The 17,370-nt window shown below is 46.1% G+C and overlaps 1 pseudogene; it reads left to right on the plus strand.

Annotated features, from left to right (window-relative positions):
• The first annotated feature begins 14,644 nt into the window (after positions 1–14,644).
• On the plus strand, positions 14,645–15,129 carry LOC138076908 (large ribosomal subunit protein eL21-like; annotated as a pseudogene).
• Positions 15,130–17,370: the final 2,241 nt, after the last annotated feature.

Below are 17,370 nucleotides of genomic sequence, written 5' to 3' on the forward strand. Positions count from 1 at the left end.
AAGTGGCCAGATTATGGGCTGATCACATCATGTTTCAAGCCTTACTCAAATGACAGAAATACCAGTTCAACAAAGCAAACTGATCAGCCCCTTGGAATTTAGGGCAATGTAATTTAACCTTCCTGTAAGACTGAAACCGAAATGGAAACATAGCATCTCCAGGAGACTTTGACAGGAAAGCAGCCCGAGGCTGAGGAGGAAGGACAAGGGTGGAATTATCTGAGTCCTACCCACTCTTTGTTTCCAGATTCCTAGAGTTTTTATCCTAAAAGCTGATACTTCTAAAAGTGCTTTTTGGAAACAGCAAAGCCCTGGTGCCAGGAAAAACAATGACATCAGCCCCAAACCCTAGAGAAGAACCCTAGAGGAACCTTCAGGAAGACCTCAAGGACGCAGGAGGAGGTGACATTGCACAGCTGAGGATGTCTGTTTCTGCTCTGCCCAGTCAGATGGTTCTGGATTCCTGAATACGCGCATGCCAGGGGCTTCCCAGGTGGCGCTACTGGTAAAGAACCCGCCTGCCAATGCAGGAGAACCAAGAGACGCTGGTTCAGTCCCTGGGTCGGGAAGACCCCCTGGAGGAGGAAATGGCAACCCACTCCAGTATTCTTGCCTGGAAAATCCCATGGACAGAGGAGCCTGGCGGACTGCAGTCCATGGGGTCACAGAGTCAGACATGACTAGACTTAGCACAGGACTCTTGATACAACAGCTGCTAAACCCGCAGTTCTTAAGTTGGGTGGGCAGGATTAGAATCCTTTAGAGGACTGGTTAAAGAACCAGATTGCTGGCCCTCACCCTTCAGAGAGTTTCACTCAGTTGTTTTGAATTGGGCCCCAGGAAATAGGCATTCTTACCAAGCACCTTAGGAAATTCTGATTGGGAGTTCCACACTTTGAGAAAAACAACCCTGAATAATCAATTCACTTTTCTCTCACCCCTCCTTTCTAAAAACCCTGAAAGCTGTGCCTTCTAGGACACAAGTATAGCCATGTGGTTCCCACACCACCTAACAGATCCCAGCTGAGAAGGCAAGAGGGCATTGAGATCCAGGTGCCTGGCATGGGGCCGTGCCCACCCAAAGGAACAAGCACTCTTTCTTTGGATAGCGTGCATGCCAAGTCACTTTAGTGGCATCTGACTCTTTGCGACCCCAAGGACTGTAGCCTGCCAGGCTCCTCTGTACATGCGATTCTCCAGGCAAGAATACTGGAGTGGAATATTTCCTTCTCCAGGGAATCTTCCTGACCCAGCGATCAAACCCACTTCTCATGTCTCCTGCATTGGCAGGCAGGTTCTTTACCACTAATGACACCTGAGAAGCCCTTCTTTGGATAGAGGCATCTCCAAATGCAAGCCCTCTGCCCTACAGTGGAGCTGGGTCAGCCCAGAGTGGGTATCTTTTCTCATGATTTGTGGCAAAAACACAATATAGGCTGGTGGCAGCTCCAAATCTGTTGTCCAATGTCTTGGACACTGCATCTTCCTCAGACCCCAACAGCTAACAACTTCAACCTGTCATTGCTCTTGAAGGTGGAAACCAGAAGTGGGATTGATGGCTCATCATTTTTCTTGTGCATCACTAGCCAGCCAACAGCCAGTGAGGGCCTTCCTGGGCCCCGAGGATGCCGTGGCAGTATCAGGCCAGGCAGTGGGTCAGCACCTCCCTGAGCGATCCCCACCAGCATCTCTGCATGAATGAGGCCTGCACTATTGCCTCACTGTGCCTCTTTCCAGGAAGGGCTCTGCCTCACTGATTTCACCTCCAGATGACAGATTTCTCCTGGGCTTGGTGATTATTAAATAGGAATGATGGCCCCGTGGGAATGGCCCCTGTACACATCTCCAGGTTACCTGGCTTTCCAAGGGAGCGGGCTGCTGAATGGGATGGATGCCCAAGTGAATATATTTCTACAAATTCTCTTTTCACTCTTCAAATCTCCCCCAACTTTTAAAATTTTCTGAACTGGATGAATACTTTATGACACCCTATGCCTGTCAAGGCAGACAAAGAGCAGGTCACTGGACGTGCTGTGAATCTCAGATGCAACCTGGGTGAAGTGAAAGAGGACTCCCTCCAGCTGCTAACAGTGAGGAAATGCAATCTGGCCTGGGCTGGGAACTCTAGCTCTGCTACCACCTGGCTAATCGCTACTGGGCAGACAGACAGAGGACAGGCAAGCATTTGCAGCCTAGAAAGAAAAGACATCTGAAAATGATTGAAGAATTTAGAAAAAAGACAGCTGGAATCTGAACCTACCTCTTTTTGTTCAGGGGACAGTTATGAGGTGCCTCTTCCCATCATGTCACAAGCACTGATTGTAGTAAGTCCAGGGAGACCTAGGTCCCTCAAAGAGCTCACTCACAGAAGAGAGGGTGGTGTAGGTATAATCACATACTTACAAGAAAATGTGGTCAATAGCAAGAAAGAGAGAGGCACCACCAAGCACTGTGGGCGCCCAAGAAGGAAGGCGTCAGAGGGTGTCAGCAGTGCCCTGAGTGGAACATGGGCAAGAGGCAAGAGGGGAGCACGTGCAAAGGCCAAGGTGCGCGGAGCTCACACCACCAGGGAAGACAGCGCACGGCCACGCCTGCCCGCTGAAGCGCAGGGCGAAGGAAGGGAGTGGCTGGGGACAAGGCAGGCAGCCCACTGAGGCTGGCCGCCCCTGCATCATGCGCTGAAGGATCTGGAATTTCTCCAGGAGGATTCCTTGAAGGTTTTCGTTTTTTGCATTTTAAGCAAGGAAGTAACTAAGATCAAACTGATATTCTTCTTTGCTTTCCTACTTGCTCATTTAAATGAACTAGTTTTGAAAAGTAATTTGTGCACATGTCAGCAAAATTCAAACTCTCCCAAGAGCCGTGCAGAAGGCAAACCTCCTTTCTACCCACTATCACCAAACTCTGAGTCTTCGTAACCCATGAGCAACCTCTCTCTCTAGTTCTGTGTATATCTTATACCAGAAACATCGTACATAAGTATATTCCTAAAGGATTAGATTGTTGGGCACAAATCCACTCAGCCCAGGGAATGAGTCCACTACACCCTTGCCTGCCAAGCTGCTCCCTTGCATGGGCTGGATATACCAGAGGGGGCATCTATTCCTAACTTGTTTAAAGGTTGCATGGGCTGACCAAGACTGTTTATACACGTGACACACACACACACACAGAGGCACTCACTCATTCTCACATCTTTTATTTATGTAGAAGGAATCATATTCTATATTCATTGTGTAAAACCTTCATTTTGGCATTTTGGTCACCTGATGCTAACAGCTGATTCATTGGAAAAGTCCCTGATGCTGGGAAAGATTGAGGGCAAAAGGAGAAGAGGGTGTCCGAGGATGAAAGGGCTGGATGGCAACACCAGTGCAACGGACATGAACTTGGGCAAACTCCAGGAGATGGTGAGGGACAGAGAGGCCTGGCGTGCTGCAGTCCACAGGGTCGCAAAGAGTCGGACATGACTGGGCCATTGAACAACAACACCCTCATTTACAGAGCACCACAGACAGAAATCCACCTGGACAAAAGTAGGCTCTGAGCATTCTTTTAGTGCCTAGCATCCTTATGGTTGCAAACGAATGCTTACCTCAAAGTAGCTGAAATAAGAACCAGAAGGCAAAGGGCACTCAACCAGCTTCAGCACGTCACCAGCTGGACTTCAGTAGGCTCCATTCTCCAGCCACACTCCCTTGGCTTAGCTCCTGCCTCAGGGTCTGGCTTCAGGTCTTGTGGGAGCTCCAGGCTTTCCCTCAACTGCAGCTGTTCCAAGTCTCATATTCATTGGATAAGATTTTATTTCCCATGAAACAGTCTTGAGGCCAGGGAAACATGATGGACTGACTGGCTTCCACCAACTGGGTCTACCCCTGGAGATAAGACAGGGATCAACACCAAGCAATCATTAGCAGGGACAAAAGGGAATGGATTTTAGAATAAACCAGCAAACGGTCCTTACAAAGTCCATCATCCAGTTACCATCATTCATTTCGATAGCTCTTACCAATGGTCCTTCAACTTGTTTCTAGTATCTTGCTGTTGTGAGCAATGCCACAATGGACATCCTCACACATATATCTTTGCATGTACAAGGATATCTATAGAATAAATTCCTGGAAGAATTGAATCAAAGGGTGTCTGTTCTTATAACTCTGATAGACATGATCATAGTGCCTTTCAAAGGGGCACCCATTCACACCCACAGCATCTCTGCAATGGCTCATTTCCACATATACTGGCCTGTGTGTTGTCAACTTTCTCAGATATATACTTAACAAAGTTCAGTTTGACAACCGTGTGGTTAATGGATAGGAAGGGGAATAAGAGTGAGATAAGAAAAGCAGTTACATAATTACAGTAATAAAAAGAAGAGATGATAAGGACTTGAGCCATGAGAACTGCCAAGGGTGTTGGAAAGTAGGAGCAGGATTAAGGTATGCGTCTTCCAGAAAAACGTGGCCGTGGAGAATATAACATTGTGCTGAAAATTTCACACCGAGATTTTGTTTTGACAAAAAGAATATAGAAAGGAAGGAAAAAAGAAGGATGGGAGGGAAAGAGGGAGGAAGGAAAAAGGGAAAGAATGGGAAGGGAAGGAAAGGAAAAGATTCTATTATTAAAACTTTTCCACTTGGAAATAATAAATAAGCTAAGTACCAAAGATCTTATGTGCTTCCCTGGTGAGTCACTGGTAAAGAACTTTCCTGTGAATGCAGGAGATGTGGGTTTGATCCCTGAGTCGGGAAGATCCCCTGGAGGAGGGCATGGGAGCCCATTCCAGTATTCTTGCACAGAAAATCCATGGAGAGAGGAGCCTGGCGGGCTACAGTTCATGGGCTCACTAAAGAGTTTGACATGACTTAGTGACTAGCCAACAACAACCAAAAGCCTTAACACAGACTCTATGTTGAGAATTTGGGTCAAACACACTCAGATCTCAAAAACAAACAAACCTAGAGACGGAATAATGTGTCATCAGAGCACACGTTAAATGACGCTCGAAAAGCACATTCTGCAAATTCTTAACAGTCTACAGTGTGAGACAATATGACAATACTGGTCTCATTAAAGCAGAATAAAGCACTGAATCCTAAGGACTGCTGTTCTACTCTAGAAAAACCTTTCCTCTCTGGATCCGCCCCTTGAAGTTGGTAGACGGGAGAGCTCAGCTGACACCCAGATCCTTTGTACACCATAGGCCCTGCAGCAAATGCTGGCAGTGGTCTAAGATCAACCCCTAACATCTTTCCCTGGCTTCAGAATGACTGTTAAAAGATTCTTGATTATGTTTAAAATCGTCTCATGAATATAACTGCATATGAATGCACTTTGCAACCGAGGCCCATAAAAACCCTCTGCGTTGCTCACATTTCTCAGAATGGCTAAAATTATTTCTCCACTGGGGGCAGTGACAAGGGAAAAGAAATATTTCTTGGTCCAAATCCCTGACACTGTAGCTTCCCACCCAGTCCTGCTTTTCTCACTGTCTGAACCAACCATCCTGCGGTCTTTCTCTCCTACAAAATTCTTGAAGGAGAAAACAAAAAGGAGAACATTTTTGAAATAGTTGCAAAGGTGGGGGAGAAGAGAGCAAACATATTTTTTGGAGGTTTAACCTGCCCATGGGAAAGAAGGTCATATAAACAAGGCAGGGTGTGGTGAGGGGTTAGTCCTGGGTAGAACAGTCCAGGTCATATAATGCTATATCTGGTGAAAGTCCCTGGAGGAGGAACCAGGAAGTTTGTGGACCTGAACATCACAGCTAATGCGGTTCACCAGGTACTTCGAAGCCAGGTGGGCACCCACTGCACCCCTTGGAGCAGGGCCACGTGCTTGAACCCTGCCCAGCGCTTGTATGCTCTGCAGCCACCTGCTCTCCGCTCAGTGGGAGCTCTCTCCAGCAAAGTCTGGGTCTACCTTGGTTTTCCTTATTTCCCAGTGTAGGCATATAATTGCTGTGTATTTGCCAGGATGCCACAGAGCCCAGAGTCCAGAGAATTCCCTGAGCCCTCAAACCAACACTCACCAGGCGCTTCAGTGTAGCCTGGAGCCCTGGGTACTGACTGAGCAGGAGGCAGTAACCCCTGCTAGCAAGGAAGATCTCTAGGCAGGAGAAGGTTTTTCCCTCAAAGCCCTACTGCAGCCAGGTTGAAAAGCCAGCTCTGGAATGTCGTGTCCCTGGCCGCACTCCCAGTCCCATCCCCTATTTCTGTCCGGCACTTTAGCAAGGATGCAAGGATGGGAAGCCCTGCCTCCTCGGTGATGCTCCCGCTTGACCCCCACCCACAGAGGATCTCGCTCAATCTTCAGTCAATCCCTGCTGTCCATAATCGTCACTGCAGAAACTGTCTCCTCAGCAAGAGTCCCCACTGCACACCCACAGGTCTCCCTGCAGCGAGCAGTGTGGTGCAGGGACACACGGGAGGCACTCGGCCACTGAATCAGGCCATGCTATTTCATCTCCCCACCATGCAATTCTGGAAAGAATCTGATGTTTCTTGCAGCTGAGAGTCTACAGGGTGATAAAGTCACCTATTTACTGTCAATCGAGTCACCTTGCAGGCCTCACAGAGTCCTACTCTGACTGTGACTAAGTTTCACCTCGCAGGCCCACGGAGTTGCGCTCTGACAGCGAGTTAAGTTCCTGCTTCCTCAGGGTCCCTCCCTCCTTCCTTCCACCCTCTGCCTCTGCCCGCCCACCCCCTGCCCCCACCGCTAGCCTCCCCAGAGCCTGGAGCTATGAGGCCTCTGGAGCCTGCCCCTCGTTCTGAAAAAAAAAAAAAAAAAGCATGAATTCTTTTTTCCAAATGGAGCCTTCCTTAGGTAAACTTCTCTCTTGCTACTATTAAAAACCTTGCATAGTATAATTCTGATGTATTTTTTGCTTTAAAAACCCCTTCCACCAAGGATAGGGATGAGATGGAATAAAGTGAGTGAAGAGATAGACAGTTTTGCCATAAAGAAGCAATTTCTTCCTCTGAGAAATTACTTTAGATGCTTGAAAGAGCTAATGGCATTCCCTAACGGCACCAGGTGTGCCAGGAGGCGGCCCTCCGAGAGGTGGAGCCCACAGCTGGCCCCAAGTCCAGGCAGGGCAGGAACATGGGTATAGCCTGTGCCCTCCTTGGCACTGCAGTGGGAGGCAATTTGTAGACAGCCACTTGAACTCCATCAGGGCCAATGAGCCCCTTACTGAAATCATGTTTTCCCTTTCCTTACAAAGCTGTTTCCTCAGCAGGTTCAGGGAGGAAACCCCTGAGTAAACAGAGAGTACTCCGCTGGCACCAGGGTTTCTCCAGGGACGCAGCCCCAGGCGAAGCCCACTTCCAGTCTTCCTGCCGGCCCTCAGCCCATCACGACTGTTGTCCCATAAAGTTGTTGCTTTCAACTCCATTTGCTTCAGCGTCTGAAGGGAAAGCTTACAGCAAGGCGGAGGGAAAAGGCAGACATCTGCTGAAGGCCCTGAAGCCCTAGGCCCCTCCCTGCCAGCGGGCCCACCCTCACCCCACCCACGGCTGCAGAACAATGGCTCCAGTTAAGCCAGGGAACTCCACAGGCTTCCAAGTTGGCTAGTTTTCAGCATCTGTGTGGTTCGGGGGCCTCATCTTGTGTCTAGGGGTGGAGATGAGTAAGAAGTAGCCGATGTGAGACCACAGAGGCATGGATATAGTGGTTCCCCCCATTTTATAGGTGGGATCCTAAGGCTCAGAGGTCGATAGCTGAGGACTGACAGGACCAGAGGTCTAGTCCAAGGCTGTCCAGTTGGAAATCCCACATCTTAACCAGAACCCTTTATCCGTCGTGAGCTGGTACTGACTGGGGCCAGGGCCACAAAGCAGGCTCACCATCTGGACAGGAAAGCCCTCGATGTACTGCCAAGCTCAAAGGCTGGCTCAAGAAATACGTGGGCTGACCTCAGGAGGGGGGCCAAGGAAAGCGGGTTTTGGCAGTAGCAGAAGACTGTCCTTGGCCAGTATTATCGTTGCTATTTGGTCCAAAAACTCAAGAAACAGCAGATAATCTCCACCACTTACTTACTGGTACAATCTTGAGCAATTTATCCAATCTCTGTGTGCCTCAATTTTCTCATCTGTAAAATGGGAATAATAAGAGCCCCAACCTCATATGGTGGTTGTGAGGATTAAGAGACTTCATGTGTGCAAACCACCTTAGAACAATGCCTGGCACATGGAAAACACTGTATATCACTGATGGTATCGTCGTCATCATACTCCTCTTCATCACCATCAGCATCACCATCATCTTGGTCTGATACTTCCCCCAACTTCTCTCCAGGCCAAATCAAGCACTCCTGCCCTTACTCCCACAGTCTTTAGTGATACTTTGACGACAGTCCTCATCACTTTGTATCAATGCCTCTAATCTGAGCGGGAATTTTGACTTTCCATCTCTGTATCTTCAGAGCCTTCTACAGTGTCTGGCACATAATGGATCTGCAGTAAACATGTGTCAAATGAATGAAAAACGGTGCTTGATTCTAAAAGTAACTTTCAGATAAATCACAAAAGGTATCTGATTTTCATAAGATTTTAAAATATGCCTTAGATCATGCCTTAGAAATCAGAACGTCATAACAAGGTAAGGAAATTGAAAGGGCTTTCCAGGGTGGCATGTCAGACATGCGAAAGACATTTTCACTGTTACAATTGTTCTATCAAATCAAAGAAACAAATCCCATGTAAGGCACTGTGCCCCTGATGCCCTAAAGACCCCTCCCTATTCAGCATTTGAGGACTCAGAAATAGGCAATCCAAGGAGTAACCCCATGAGTCTTGCCACAAATAAAAAAAAATTCCAAGGAATCACCATTTTGTGGAATATCTTTAAATGAACTTTCAAAGAGATTCCAAAAATAGATTCGTGAAATACTGACTGAGCACCTCCTTTGTGCCAGATACTGCAACGACATGTACAAGAAGACATGGTGTCTAGAAGGGGGAACAAACACGTGAATAGAGAATTTATGTATAGGAGTGATATGCAGAGGCAAGCCCAGCATGCTCAGAAAGTACAGAGGAGGGGACCAATTGGAGGCACTGGGGATTTCTAAATGGCTGTAGAGACTGACCTTGGAAAATGGATGCATTTTTAGGTTCTTTCCAGGGCAGCTGTGGTTCAGAAATACCAAGGACTGCTAAACACATTGCTGCACATTCTAAGAAGGTGACACTACCACGCTTATAACCCACATTTAAGGTGCCAGCAGGAAAAGGCCCTCCCCCTGGACAGGGGCCTGGGCTCCATGGCCAGTATGGAGCCCCAGGGTGGGGCGCTCCCTCCCACCACCAGCATATAGTCATCTTTGCTCAAACAAAGTCCACGCTGTCCTACTGCTGATGGCTTCCCTGCAGCCCACAAGCCCTCCCCGCCTGGAGTCTGCAAATTATAACTGAACGTCACCTTAAAAACGCTCACCACCTCCAGGGTCCTGGGGAGGAGCTCCGTCCTGTCATGCTCTGATGACTCCCTTCCTCAAGCCCAGGCCTGTGCGCCCACTAGTCATCCTGGGTGTGCTCCCGGTTTTCGAGGGGTGGCCACACCTTGCACTTGGATAATTATTTTTAAGTAAGTGAGGAGCAGTGAGAAGTGACCCAATAGTGCCTGCTCATGGTAGGTGAGAACCTTTCATTCACCTAGATTGTGCAGCTAGATTCTCCAGGCCAGAAAGATGCAGGAGAGAACAGTTCAAGAGAGCTCTCAGGTTTGGGACTGAGTCGCCCTCCTTCTAAGGAAAGAATCTTCCAGCTCAGGCTGTGGCTGGTCAACATGGCTGCTGGGGCACGGCCTTCTCAGAGGGGACTGCCCATCCCTACAGGCGGGACTCTGGAGGCAGATGCTGGCCGGAGGTCTCTTAAGAGGATTGCAAGGCAATCATCCCAGTCGGGCTCCTCAGTTTTCAGTAATTACCTTCAAGTGACCTTCCTTTCCCCTTGGAGGCTAGGGGGCCTGTGAAAGGCCTCTCCCCCAGGCCTCCAAGCACCTGGCAATGCAGGTCCCAGGAAGGAACTCAAGGAAGAGGCTGGGCTGGGAGGAGGAGAAAAAGGAGGAGGAGGAAGAAGAGAAAGAGGAGGAGGAAGTCTTGGCACCTCCTGAGCTGGCTCTGGGCTGAGGACAGTGGCTGTAGAGAGTAGTACATTCCTTTCGCTTACTGAGAGGTGCCCCCAAAGAAACGCCGCACCATGGAGTGCTTGTTGAAGTGGGAAAGGCAGAGGAAGGATCTACCAGGAAGGAGGCAACAGCTGACAGGAGAGAGCCCTGTGGCAGAGCCACCAGATGTATAAAATGGAAAAAGTGAGAAAATCTATAAAATAGAATCATTTACACTTTGAAATATTTGGTCAGTTCGGGTATTGGGTGATTTTTGCAAATCACAGGATTTTAAAATAATGATACATAGGCTTCTCTCTTATTATGATATATGCTTATGGCAAAAGTTGCAAAAACACAGAAAAGCATAAAGAAATTATCAAAACCATCAGGAAGCTGGCCACTCAAGAATAACCATAGCTAACGTTTGATGTACCACCTCCTTATCCTTTTGAGCTATATCTGCCTATCACCTAAGATTTTTGTATAAAAGTCATATAATATCGTTGGTATAGATATTTTATTCTCTCACAGGTACTTATTGATGGCTTATTGTGTGCTAAGGGATTCAACGATGAGCAAACAGACAAGTCCCTGATCCTCATGGAGCTGACACTTCTCATGGAAAAACAGACAATAAATAAACAAATACGAAAATACGCCAGGTACCAGGAAGCAGTAAGTGCCACAGAGAAACATGTCAGGAGAGGGGATAGAAAGGATGGGGTGGCAACGGGTGGGCTGAAAAGTGGGTACCATTTTATATGGAGTAACCAGGGACCATGTGGCTGACAAGGTGAGCGTCAACCAGAGGCTGAAGAAAGTGAAGAAGCAGCTGAGCAAGTGTTTCAGGCAGAGTGAAGGGCAAGTGCAAAGTCCTAGGGCCGCAAATGCTGGACACGCTGGAAGAACAGGCCTGAGCCGGGGTAGCGGGGCAGAGTACAGGGACAGGAGTTGAGTCGGAGGCATCAGCGTATGGAAAGCCTGCAGGTCACTGTATGTCCCATTTTGTCTCACTTACTGTGATAGTGGGGCTTCCCTAGCGGCTCATACAGTAAAGAACCCACCTGCAATGCAGAAGACCTGGGTTCAATCCCTGGGTTGATGACCCCCCTGGAGAAGGGCTTGGCAACCCACTCCAGTATTCTTGCCTGGAGGATTCCATGGACAGAGGAGCCTGGCAGGCCACAGTCCACGGGGTCGCAAAGAGTCAGACACAACTGAGTGACAAAGCACGCACGAATTGTGATAGTAGGTGAATTCCCCAACTTCATATTTCCTTCAAAAACATAACTCTGTAATGACAATAAAATCACACCATGTGGACAACCATAATGTATTCAAATGATATATTTTGTGGTTATTTTGATTATTTTTATCTGTTACTAACAGTATGATGATTAACATGTAATAAATTCCTGGAAGTGTAATTAGTTAAAGAATATAAATATGTAAAAGGTTTTGTGTACACATTGCCAAATTTGCCCAGAAAGGGTCTGATTAGCTATAATTCTATGTGTAAGAATTTCCATTTCACTGCTGCATATGACAATTTTTAAAAATCTTTGGCAATTTGATAAATGAAGACCTGTATGACATTGTTACTTTAATGATCATTTTACTTGATCAGTACTGAAGTTGAAGTTTTCACATGTTTATCTCAAGTTGTCTGATCAGGTCTTTAATCCATTTTTTACTGCTTTTCCTTATTGATTTGAAAAGTTCTTGTATATAAAGGTTCTTATTTGTTGGAGTGTTTTTCTCAGTTCTTATTTATCTTTTGTGTTTGCTTATGGTCTTTCGGGGCTTCCCAGGTGGCACTGGTGGTAAAGAACCTGCCTGCCAATGCAGGAGACAAACCCAAGAGATGCAGGTTCAATTCCTGGGCCTGGAAGATCCCCTGGAGGAGGGCATGGTAACCTACTCCAGTATTCTTGCCTGAAGAATCCCATGGACAGAGAAACCCGGCGGGTTATAGTTCATAGGGTCACAAAGAGCTGGACACGACTGTAGCGACTTAACACGCACACATGAATGGTCTTTTTACTTAAATTTTAAAATTCTTAGGTAATGTAATCAGTCAGTGCTTCTTTCATAATTTCATCTTTGCTTTCTCACCACAAGACTGGTAAGTGTTTACCTATATTTTCTTTGTCTTAAAAATAATTTCCTTTCAAAAATTCAATCCTACCAGTCTTATTATTTCTGTGATAAATACATAACTTTTTTCTACTTAGCCAACCAATTATCCTATGGCTATGAATTGAGCAGTGTAACCTTTCCTCATAAATGTAAAGCATACATTTATAATGTACACAATTCATATATTATGTGTGTGAAAGCTTAACACAAATATCAGATTTTCTACCTTATATTCTTATATCCATTAATTTGTAAGTTTTCTCTTGAAATAATATCAGATGGATTTACATACTGTAGCATTTTAGTAATTTTGACATATGGTAGGAAAAGCATGGGACTTCCCTGGTAGCTCAGCAGCTAAAGAATCCACCTGCAATGCAGGAGACTCTGGTTTGATGCAGAAGGAATAGGCTGCCAACTCCAGGATTCCTGGCTTCTGTGGTGGCTCAGATGGTAAAGAAGCTGCTTGCAATGCAGAAGACCTGAGTCTGATCCCTGGGTTGGGAAGATCCCCTGGAGAAGGGAATGGCAACCCACTCCAGTATTCTGGCCTGGAGAATCCCATGGACAGAAGAGCCTGGCGGGCTACAGTCCATGGGGTTGCAAAGAGTTGGACATGACTGAGCGACTTTCACTTCACTTCACATACCCAGGAAGAAGAGGAAGACAGATATGGTGGACAGCTACCAATACCAGCCATGATGTGCCCCCTCAAGAAGAAGTTGTGACAAAAGAGGCTGATTAATTAAAAGCAACGTGTCCAATTACACAATGACCAGGTCTGATGCACCTTGTCCCCAACCTCCACCCCATCCAACGCATCACTGTCACTTTCACGATTGCAATGCAGTGGCCTATTTGACCACTTCCTCTCCACTCAGAAGCAGATGGAAGATTTATAATGACCAAACCAAACTCATGAGAACGTGCCACTGTTCTCTGCGTTTGAAGACAAGGTCACCTTTGGTCCTGTACTCACATAAGTGCAGGCTATAGCTTTTAGCATCAACACTGACACATTTATTCAAGAAAAATCTTTCTCTTGGTGGACAACCAGGTTCGTCTGTCTGCCACTGTGCCTCCCATCTACGCCACACAATGGGAAAATGGCTTGTGGCAGGAATGGTCAGTTGTTCACCAATATCTAGTCTCCCTTCCTAATTATCAGATGATAATTAACCTGGTATTGGCCATCAGAACAAGACTACACACTTCCCATCTTCCTTTGCAGCTACGTGTGACCAAGGTACTAGGTTTTGGCTAAAGGGATGTGAGCAGAGGGGAATGTCCAGCTTCCCAATCATGCCCTAAACAGAAGGAGCATGCCTTCTTTTCTTCCTCTTCCCTTCCTCCTGCTTAGAATGTGGATGTGTGGGTAAGACAGCACTCTGGGGATGGTAGAGCAAAGAGCAGAAAAACCCTGGGTCTCTGACTGGGTCTCTATAGCACTAAGCACATGCTGCCTATGGCTTTTACATGGAAAAGAAATACACCTCTATTGTGTCTAAGCTGGCTCCCTGTGACAGCAACTGGAATTGTATCTTAATTACTATAGAATTTCAGGAACTCTTTCTGGCCACCTGTGAAGTTGCGTGTTGTGGCTGTCCAGGGCACAGTGATGCCGCAACAGCCCCTGTGCACAGGTTTGGGAAATTCATTCTCTCATTCCCTCCCAGCATTTGCTTACTTAGCTTCCAAATATGTGTAGAGCACCTGCCCTGAGCCCAGCATGGGGCCAGGCTTTAGAGACATAACAATGAACAAGGCAGGGGTTCCATCCCTGAAGTTTGTTTGGAGAAGACTGGTCACCTTAAGCAGTACATAAGCGTGAGCTGGTGAAGAAACTCACAGAGAGCTAAGAAATTCTGCTCCAAGTAGTTGATATCAAGTCAGAGACCCATACCCAGCTCTCTCAGGGTCTGTAAACAGGTGCACCCTAGGCCAACTCCACAAGCGTAGAGGTGGCCCTGAAAAAGAAATCCTAGGACTATAACGTGTTTCTGTACCCTCCTTTCTTGCCTTTCATATGAGGGTCTACAAAGTTTAGAGACCCTACCAGAATGCAGTGATACAGACTGTGCTTTAACAGTTTAAAGCTGGCTTCCCAGGTGGTGCAATGGTATAGAGGCTGTGTCTCTGTGTCTAATTCATCCTGGTGCCCTTAGTGCAAAGCTTAGCATGTGGGAGAGGCTTAATACACATCTGTTGGATTTTATTAGGCTGAATTATCTCTCCCGGGGCATGATAACAGAGCAAAAGGGCACAAAACGAGGAGCTGGGGCATGGAGACAATGGGCTCACCTTGGCAGTGTAACACTGGTTTCCTCGTAGGTAAAGATAAGATAACAGCTTTTCGGCCAGAACCGCCATTTTCCAGTGATTCGCCAAGATGACCAACACAAAGGGAAAAAGAGGCGGGGCACCCGCTACATGTTCTCCAGGCCTTTCAGAAAACATGGAGTTGTTCCTTTGGCCACATACATGCGAATCTACAGGAAGGGTGATATTGTAGATCTCAAGGGAATGGATACTGTTCAAAAAGGAATGCCCCACAAATGTTACCATGGCAAAACTGGGAGAGTCTACAGTGTTACCCAGCATGCTGTTGGCATCATTGTAAACAAACAAGTTAAGGGCAAGATTCTTGCCAAGAGAATTAATGTGCGTATTGAGCATATTAAGCACTCTAAGAGCCGAGATAGCTTCCTGAAATGTGTGAAGGAAAATGATCAGAAAAAGAAGGAAGCCAAAGAGAAAGGGACTTGGGTTCAGCTGAAGCGCCAGCCTGCTCCACCCAGAGAAGCACACTTTGTGAGGACCAATGGAAAGGAACCTGAACTGTTGGAGCCCATCCCCTATGAATTCATGGCCTGATGGGTGTAAAAATAAAGACCTGGACTGTACAAATGTTTCTCTTAATTGAGTAGTTGTGTCCAAATTCAGTGGGTAATGTCTTTTCAAATTTAGTGTTTTTTCTTCCTGAAAGGTGTAAGATAGTTTGTTGTTTGGTATTTTTTAATAAACTGTCAGATATTATTTTTAAAAAAAAGATAAGATAACAACAATATTCCAATCTGCTGCAAGGGGAAAGAGTGGACATCTGGAGACAAAGATTTCCTTTGAAGTGAGTGAAGTCAGTGTTGCATATATCCCTTCTAGACACATTCCACAGCACAGCCATCCATAGCTCTCTTGCTAGAAAAGAAAGATGCAGATGCTAGTGGACAGCTAGCAGTCTCTGCCACATAAACAAACTATAAAGGAAATGAATGATAACATTTAACTACATTAACTTAAAAATTCTATTCAACAAAGACAACAAAAAGGTTAAAAAGGTAAGCATCAGACAGGAGGAAAATGTTAGCAACATATATGACTGACAAAAATTAGTATATAGAATCTGTGAATTCTTTCAAATCAATAAGAAAAAGAGAAAAAACAACAGAAAAGTAGGCAAAAGATGTAAACAAGCAGATCTCAGAAGAAACCCAAGTGACCATACACATGCGAGAAAAATAATCAGCCTTGTGAATAATTGTTGTTATTGTTTATTCACTAAGTCCTATCCAACTCTTTGTGACCCCATCAACTGCAGTACACCAGGTTTCCCTGTCCTTCACTACCCCTTGGAGCTTGCTCAAACTCATGTCCATTGAATCGGTGATGCCATCCAACCATCTTATCCTTTGTCACCCCCTTCTCCTCCTGCCTTCATCTTTCCCAGCATCAGGGTCTTTTCCAGTGAGTCAGCTCTTCACAACAGGTGGCCAACGTATTGGACCTTCAGCTTCAGCATCAGTTCCTCCAATGAATATTTAGGGTTGGTTTCCTTTAGGATTGACCGGTTTGATCTCCTTGCTGTCCAAGGGACTCTCAAGAGTCTTCTCTAGTACCACAGTTCAAGAGCATCAGTAATTAGGGAAAGGCAAATTAAAACCACAGATACCATTTCACATCCATCAGCTTTGCATGAAATTTTTAATCTGCAACACTAGAATACAGAGCAAGCGAACTCAACCACTGTTGGAAGTTGTATGAATTAGTGCAGCTGTTTTAGACAATCTGATGCTATTGAGAAAAGTTGAAGTGTACATATCCTATGACCTAACCATTCCACCTTTAGACTGGTATGCTGGGAAAACTCTTGCACCTGGGCACAAGGAGGCTGTGCAAGGACATTCATAACAACACTGTGTGCAGAAGCAAAATAAAAATATTACAAGCAGGCTGAATGCTCGTAAACTGGAAAAAGAATAAACAAACTGTGATGTGCTAACACAGTGGAATGCTTTATAGTCACTAAAAATAATTAGAGCCATGCAGGTTAATATAGATGGATCTCACAAATATAACTGAACAAAAAGAGAAGGTTGCCAAAGAATCACACAGGAGGATGCTACACATAAAGCTTGAGAATATGTCCAACAACTCCATATTTTGTTTCAGTTCAGTTCAGTCGCTCAGTCGTGTCCGATTCTTTGCGACCCCATGAATCGCAGCACACCAGGCCTCCCTGTCCATCACCAACTCCAGGAGTTCACTCAGATTCACGTCCATCGAGTCGGTGACGCCATCCAGCCATTTCATCCTCGGTCGTCCCCTTCTCCTCCTGCCCCCAATTCCTCCCAGCATCAGAGTCTTTTCCAATGAGTCAACTCTTTGCACGAGGTGGCCAAAGTACTGGAGTTTCAGCTTTAGCATCATTCCTTCCAAAGAACACCCAGGGCTGATCTCCTTCAGAATGGACTGGTTGGATCTCCTTGCAGTCCAAGGGACTCTCAAGAGTCTTCTCCAACACCACACTTCAAAAGCATCAATTCTTCGGCTCTCAGCCTTCTTCACAGTCCAACTCTCACATCCATACATGACCACTGGAAAAACCATAGCCTTGACTAGATGGACCTTAGTCGGCAAAGTAATGTCTCTGCTTTTGAATATACTATCTAGGTTGGTCATAACTTTTCTTCCAAGGAGTAAGTGTCTTTTAATTTCATGGCTGCAATCACCATCTGCAGTGATTTTGGAGCCCCCCAAAATAAAGTCTGACACTGTTTCCCCATCTATTTCCCATGAAGTGATGGGACTGGATGCCATGATAGGGATACACAAATTTGT

The sequence above is a fragment of the Capricornis sumatraensis genome, chromosome 3 (assembly GCF_032405125.1).
Source record: "Capricornis sumatraensis isolate serow.1 chromosome 3, serow.2, whole genome shotgun sequence".
Taxonomy (NCBI): Eukaryota; Metazoa; Chordata; class Mammalia; order Artiodactyla; family Bovidae; genus Capricornis; species Capricornis sumatraensis.